Raw genomic sequence first — 7,500 nt, forward strand, 5'->3', positions numbered from 1 at the left:
GCCGCGGCTTACGTAAGCCGCGAAAGGAACTATTTATACGAGTATAAACTCCCTGGCCAGGATAAGCCGCGGCTTGAGAAAGCCGTGAACGTGGATTTTGTACCATTTATACGGGGTGTTCGCGGCTTACGTAAGCCGCGGCTTATTTTCTCTCGTATAAACGGCCCTAATATGACCTGGCAACAAAAATCAGACCTTATTCAAAATTACCCTGTCATCTGTGCAACGAACTTTGAACACATGGTACAGCTCTTTATAGACGATGTGTTAAAGAGTAATCTTATGCCTATTGGAGAAATGGTATACTTATTTCACAGGGTTAAATTCCAGCAAAGGGGATTACCTCACATACATGTATTATTTTGGGTATCTAGTTGCATATGAGAGCCCACCATGCTGTTACACAAATCCAACTAGCAATGCTAATGCATAAAGAAAACTTCAGCCTGCCAATTTTAAACAATCGCGGTAAACTTTCATATCCACGAGTAACGACAGTGGCACTTTGATTAGAAATATGCATCAACTTGAAATAATTCATCCGTAGAAATAGCAAACGGTTTAGTGTCCAAGAAAAGAATTTGTGGAGTAACTTCTACCACCAAGTTTGAGCTATTACTGGTGTACCGTTTTGTCGTTCTCTTTCTCTCTCCTTTCTTTTCTGTTCTTCGGTCACAGGCCGTCGAGGCATCTTGCAACCTTAGTAGGTAGATTCAAAATTAAAAATCTAAGACTTATGCCAAAAATTGCAATTCAGAGCAAAACAAATTAATAATAAACACTCAGCTTTAAGTTTGTATTCCTCCAGTGCTTGACTTGAATAACTACGTAGTCACAAGTGTGTCCTGACCACAGCTATATTATGTCAAACTTTGGTTTGAAACCAGCAAAAAATGCAAGAAAAAATATTTTCCAAACCGTACCTGAACACGAAGAGCATCGACTGTCGAGAGCTTTTGGTGACGTAGCATACACGTGCAGCCGCGTCGAGCCAAGCGTCGAGCCACTGAAAGAGCGCGAAAAATGAAGCCTCGTTTATGCTCAGGTGTGAGTGTCTGACCTGGCTTGAGCCTGCGATCCAATCAATAACCAGTCCCTGGTCAGCGGTCAACTTCAAAAAAACAGTTGACCTCGAGGCCGCGATATGGTCACGTGATACTGGTCAGCGGCTATCAGCAGCTACTTTGACAATGTTATGACGAAATTCATGATCAATAACGGGACAGACGCATGAAAAACTGACATCAATTTGTTAAATTGCCTCCTTGATGAGCTCTAAACTTGAGCCCGTATATGGGTACGTGATACTGGTCACATTGGCATACATGCAGGGGTGGACGGACGTACGATCGTACGGTGACCAAAACCAAATTTTCTCGCATCGATGGGTTACCATATTTTCTTAACTATGCTGCTCCGCGCGCGCGGAGCTCCGCTATTAACTCTGTTTTAACTCGAACCGTTTGTTTCGGCGCTTAACAACAGAACGGGAACATCAGTTGACAACGGCGCGCGCAGAAAAATGTTCATATTATGTCAGATTAAAGTAGAGTTCAGTCCCGTTCTGTTGCTAAATCAACCTCAGTATTAGGTGAATTGCAACCAACCTCTAGGAACTCGGATAACAATGGGGAAATCTCGTTAATTGTTTGGTGATGTTTCACCGCATCGTAAGTTCATACCCACGATACTGACGTCATCATTATGTATCTGCTTTATGGTGGTATAGCCGTTCTAAAACGCTGGAAAACTTCAGCGGGCAAGTGACAATTTGTTTCGCTCGTCGCTGTAATTTGTTGAGAATGTGGCGCGAAATGTTCAAAGGCTTTGAAAAAAAGGCTGAATTGATGTTCTTTTACTTTTCTCTTTTGTTCTCTTCTTTTTTTACCTTCAGGGTGGGTGTGTTCTTCTTCTTGGTGATGAACACGGTTTTTGGAAATTTGTCTGCAGTTGAGTTATTCATCAAGGAAAGACCAACATTCATGTCAGTTGAATATTCTTCTATTTTCTATTACATCATGATAAGCTCAATAATGGACGCATTTTGATTTGTTCCCAACTATGATCTATTAGAGGACAGACGCATAGCTCACGTAAATGATCAAGAATTTGTAGTTCTTTATTTTATAAAACAAATAGATTCCAGTTGCTGTGCATCTGTGGAACTGAGGGAGCTTAAGCACGCTTCTTTTTGAGACGCGGACGGCAATCGGAAGAGAACATCTCGCGTGCTAGGACGGTGGTGTCTCACATATTTTTATACTTATCATCTCTAATGAAGAAAAAATACTTAGCAATATCAATGTGGTTATGTGAAGACAAGTTAAAAGAGAAAACAGCTCACTATCGGTTGCTGTCCGCGTCTGTAAAACGCGCATGCTTAAGCTCTCTAATAACATATCACAGAAAACGTCAATATGTGGTTGAATCAACTTGTTAAGTAGTTTATATTGTAGCCGACAATTTATTTCACCTTTGCTCACCCCTCAGCAGAACAGCAAGCCCTGGTTGTTCGAAAGGAGGATAATGCTATCTACCTGATAAATCACTATTCAGCGGCTAAACACTAGCAAAACCAATTGAGTTATCCAGTGGATAGTGATTTATCCAGTGGTCGGCGCTGTCTAATCTTTAGGCAACATGAGCCAGAAGTTCACCTTCTATCTGCTTTCTTCATTCTTGGCGCAAGAAACCCCTGTTACCATTTTTAACCTTGCCTTGTCTTTGCATTGCAGACACGAATCAGCGAGTGGATATTACAGAATCTCGGTGTATTTTTTGGCCAAAGTCTTCTGTGACCTCATCCCTCTTCGTCTTGTACCTGCCTCTATATTTCCAGTCGTTGTTTACTTTATGACAGGTAATTGTTTTCGTTGTGCATGATGTGATTTCCTAAGTATTCGCTTACCCTCCCGGATCTCGCTTGTTCAATTATCCCAGATTGAAAATTAACCAAGGAGTTTATTTCTCTTCTCCTAAAGTTTGTTGAACATTGATATTCTTGAAAAACAAAAATAAGAAAATGAAACTTTCACCAAAAAAGTTTGAAAAATGAAACAAAATTTTGCGCTCATGCTGGATTAAGAGATAGCGACTTTCATATGACCTTGAAAAAAAAACGGAAGAACAGAATGTAAACAAAAATGCAAAACATTTAATTGGCTTATCGAACAAAAACAAACGAGCGCGAATTTTCATTGGTTCGGCGAACACGGATGCAAATAACGTCATCTCTCCGTGGAACTCTCTGCAAAGTTTCGCTTTGACATCATTTGAAATGCACTAATGTGATTGGGCAATCGAGCCGTTTACTGCCCATATTAGGAGTTTCCTTGGCGGGAATGAGGAGGTGGTTTGTTTTAATCTTGCCAAACATTGGTCCTTGAAACAAATCGCGAGCACTTTTTCAAGGTCATACGAAAATCGCTCTAAGTATTTCATTGGTGTTGCGCTCACTCGTGAAATATTTTTCAACACGAGAAGAGAAATGTAATATTCTATTTATTATATAAACACCAATGAAATACGAAATCATTTCACGAAAGGCATCGAAAGGCGCGTTTTTCTATGTAACCATAGCAACAGTGATCTTTTCGCGCCAAAGCTCACTTGGTATTTCATTGGTGTTTATATAATAAAATGCTTTATCAATTGAACTGCGAAGCCACGTCTGTTGGGATCAGGGAAATTTTTTGGAGTTCTGGAAGGGGTCATACGTTCGAATCCCAGTGAAGCTCTTTTTCAGTCCATTGCTCAAATTGTGATGTTATTTTATTAGTATATTCTCAGCACCAAATACCCCAAATTTTCTCAATTTTCTTGCAGGCCTTGATCGTCAAGTTGCAAAGTTCTTTATTTTTACGTTCACCCTCATTTTGACGAATCTCTGTGCCTGCAGTGTGGGTTTCTTTGTCAGCGCATACGTACGGACGTTCGCTATAGCAAACCTCCTGGTTGGTCTGCCTTATGTGTTCATGATGGTAAGTGATTTTTTTTCAATTTATTGATTGACTCCGTTTTCGCTTTTAATGTTAGGGGATTTTCTTTATTGTGTTTTAATTCGGCACCCTGTTAAATCAAGTTTATTTTCATCATGTCTAAAGTAAGTTTTTCCATAGTTAATACAGGGGAATAGTTATGAAACGGGCCAAATTTCCTTTTTGTGGGTTTTTGTTTTCCTTTTTGGCCTTGACCGTGTACAAAACACAATAATTGTTTACTCCGTACTGAGGAACTAACCAATAGAAACGTGTTGGTTACGTAATTCATACATAGTGTATGAGCGCAAAACAAAAGCTAGATTGTGCACGGTCGTGGACTTTCCCACCTAAATCTTGGCTTCTTTGTTTGCTCCTTTGATGTTTGCCGAGTTTCAAAACCGGCCCTTCTATTAACTATGGTTATTCACAACGAACTGTTTTCATTGGAAAGCCCCATCCACACTACGTATTGCTTCTTTACGATTCTCGTTTTTTATATCAGCAATAAACGAAGAAATTTATTTTCATCCACACAAGTTCAGAAATATGTTTTTGTATAAAAATCTTCCCTAAAACTAATAAATCGGAGACTTGTAATGAAAACACATTCTCTCCACTTCTTCTCTCGGCTTTGCCGTTCGTCGTTAGAATTTTGCCTGGCGCCCGGACAAACCCGTCTATGCAGGCTGGCTTTTGCTATTCCTACTTGTTTTTTCTCGCACTAAAATCAGTTTCGTAAAATAGCTCTTTTATTTTCTGTTCTCTAACAGGTATTTGGTGGTGTCTTAATAAACCTAAACTCTGTTCTAAGTTGGCTGGCATGGATAAAATATATCAGCATATTCCGCTATGCAATGGAGGTAACTTTAGTATTCTCAACAGAATATCACGCTTCTGATTGGTCAATGACGAATGCATAAGTAGGTTATAGAGTGCAACACGGACGTTGCTATAGAAACACGATGATGGAGTAACTCCTGCTGTTTTGAAAGTTCTAAAAATTGCAGCACTCGACGTAATTTTGAGAACTTTCAAAACATCACTCGTGTTCATACGCTTTTCTATACTTGTACGCCCAGGCTCTTGCTGGAATAATCAGAGTTTCAATGTTGTGTGTGAATGTCGCGATTCCTGAATCAGCTATAATGAGTGTTTAGTTATTATTAGTTGTTGTCTAGTTTTTGAAAAACGCTAAGAAGGGCAGTGGCGCTTTAAAGTTTCAAACTATTAGTTTGAGCTATTCTAAGTGTTTCATGACGTTCCCATCTTTGTTTATGTTGTACAATATGGGCGAAGTAGGCTATAACCTTATTGCATGGTACGTACGGATTTGAAACAAACAGAGAGAAGGAAAGATTCATTGTTGTTTGTCCACGTTGACGTCAAAACCTTAAAATTGGTAATTTGTCGTTGTTGTTTTGACGAGAACGGGAGAGAAAGGTACAAAATGCGTGCCGCCCGTGCAGCACGATTTTTTTTTCCTGTTTTAACCAATAATATTACTGCTTTTTGGGGCGTTGTCGTTGCCTGTTGCCGTCTTCGTCGTTGTTTTGTTAAACTCTCTATTCTCATATTTGAGTACGTAATATTTCATCCATTGTCTTTTAGATACTAGAGATCAATGAGCTTCACAACATGCACTTCGATTGTCCAGCGAACTCTACTCTTTGGTATGTCTTCTTTATTCGCCATTTGGTGTCGATATAGTTAGCGAAGTTGAGTGGTTAAGGCACCGGCCGTGAAATGTGAAGGTCTAGGATTGCACCAGTTCCACATACATCATGGCGCACAGCTTTCCCTTTTCCAGGAGTCCATAGCCTCTGTAGCAAGCAGCAATGTCTTTCTCGGAGAAGAAGCGCTTCAAAGCCGCGAGGGGAATGTTCTCCTCCTGCTCCATTCCCCTCGCGGCTTTGTCGCTCACATTCGCCCTCCAAAAGACAAAACCGCCAACTGGAGGTTACAAATACCATGTAGCTCTTTTCAATCCGTTATCTCATCGAATCGATATACGACACAGCTCAATTTTGTTTTGGGTTGAGGGTCCATTGTTTCCTTTGTATGTTCATTTGTGCTCATAGTTTTCTAAACCACTCCATCAGAGAGCAGTGAATATAACAGCGTTCTACTACCCCCCTCCTGCGAATTATGATAGATAATTTTTTTTTTGTTGATCTGCACAATTTGACAGTTTCTCTTTTTGGACCTGAAAAATCCCGCAAGGAAAATGGTCTAATAAATATTCGTCATGAAATTTATGTTTTTATGTGTTCATATGTTTATTTATAAATCGGAGTGAGATAGTGTTGGCGCTAAGCGATAACCTCTCGTTTCCCACTAATATGGCCTTGGGTCGAGGCTATGTTTTGGTTTTGTTCGGTTGTCTGTGTTTTTGGCAGGGAACCCTTTTTTTGCCTTCTTATTATTACATTAAGAATATTTAACAATTATTCGCCGAAGGCGAAGTGATTACCGGTGAATATTCACCGAGACGAAGTCGAGGTGAATATTCACCGATAATCACTGAGCTTGAGGCGAATAATTGTGTTAGTATCAATACACATGTGATTATTTCAAAAAAGAGAAAAAAAAAAACATTTCAACGCGAAAATCATCTTCACTTACAGTGGCAAAACGACTACTGGCAGCCATTTTGTCCGCCGAGGTGATTATCGGCTGATAATCCGAGATAGCGAGCCAATGAGAGCGCGCGATCTTGTATAATCACCTGTGTATTTATACTAAATATTATTAATATAATTTAACGTAATATTTTAATATTTATTGTTAGTAGTAGTCGTAGTAGTAGTAGTAGTAGTAGTAGTAGTAGTAGTAGTATATTTATCATTATCGTTTTAATTCAGGATTGATTTGTTTCACTGTTTTGCTGTCTTGCACCTTGAGTAATGGCAATCAATACTTGTCCTCACAAGGAATTATTGTTGATCACTTGTGGTACAATGAACTGGCACTGGCCGCCATGACTGTTGTCCTGATGACATTTGCTTATATAGCTCTAAGATTAATCAAAAAGGAAAAATGAAGAAGCTTTTGTCAATCGTAATCCACCACAAACGGATTCTTTTGGAATTTCTTAAAAAACAAACAAAAAAAAATGACACAAAAGTTTTAACCTTTTGACTACCAGGAATGATCAGCATGTTAATTCTCCTCACAGTTTCAATCAGACAGGTATTGAGAATGAAGTTAATTATCAGCTTAAGAGGTGTGATTCTGATGTAACGCCAAATTCTCATGACTACTCAACGAAGAAATTTATTGTACTAATTAGGAGAATGAACGTTTTCATCTTGGGAATTAAAAGTATTAAGGTGTAATGCGTCCGTGGGAAGGTTGGAAAACTAGTTGCTTGGCGACGTGCGAACGAACAACTAAAAAACCAGACTGTGCTTTCAGGACCCACAAAAACCACCTTATAACCCTGCATTAATTCTCTTCAAAATTTCAATGAAATGTTAGTCAGACAGGTACTGAGAATGAAGATAATTATTTGCTTAAAGGG

At 39.3% G+C, this 7,500-nt stretch overlaps 1 pseudogene; it reads left to right on the plus strand.

The window, feature by feature from the left end:
* Positions 1 to 6,306, plus strand: part of LOC138048641 (broad substrate specificity ATP-binding cassette transporter ABCG2-like) — a 20,438-nt pseudogene extending 14,132 nt beyond the window's left edge.
* The last annotated feature ends 1,194 nt before the right edge of the window (positions 6,307 to 7,500 follow it).

Source organism: Montipora capricornis, chromosome 5 (genome assembly GCF_036669925.1).
Source record: "Montipora capricornis isolate CH-2021 chromosome 5, ASM3666992v2, whole genome shotgun sequence".
Taxonomy (NCBI): Eukaryota; Metazoa; Cnidaria; class Anthozoa; order Scleractinia; family Acroporidae; genus Montipora; species Montipora capricornis.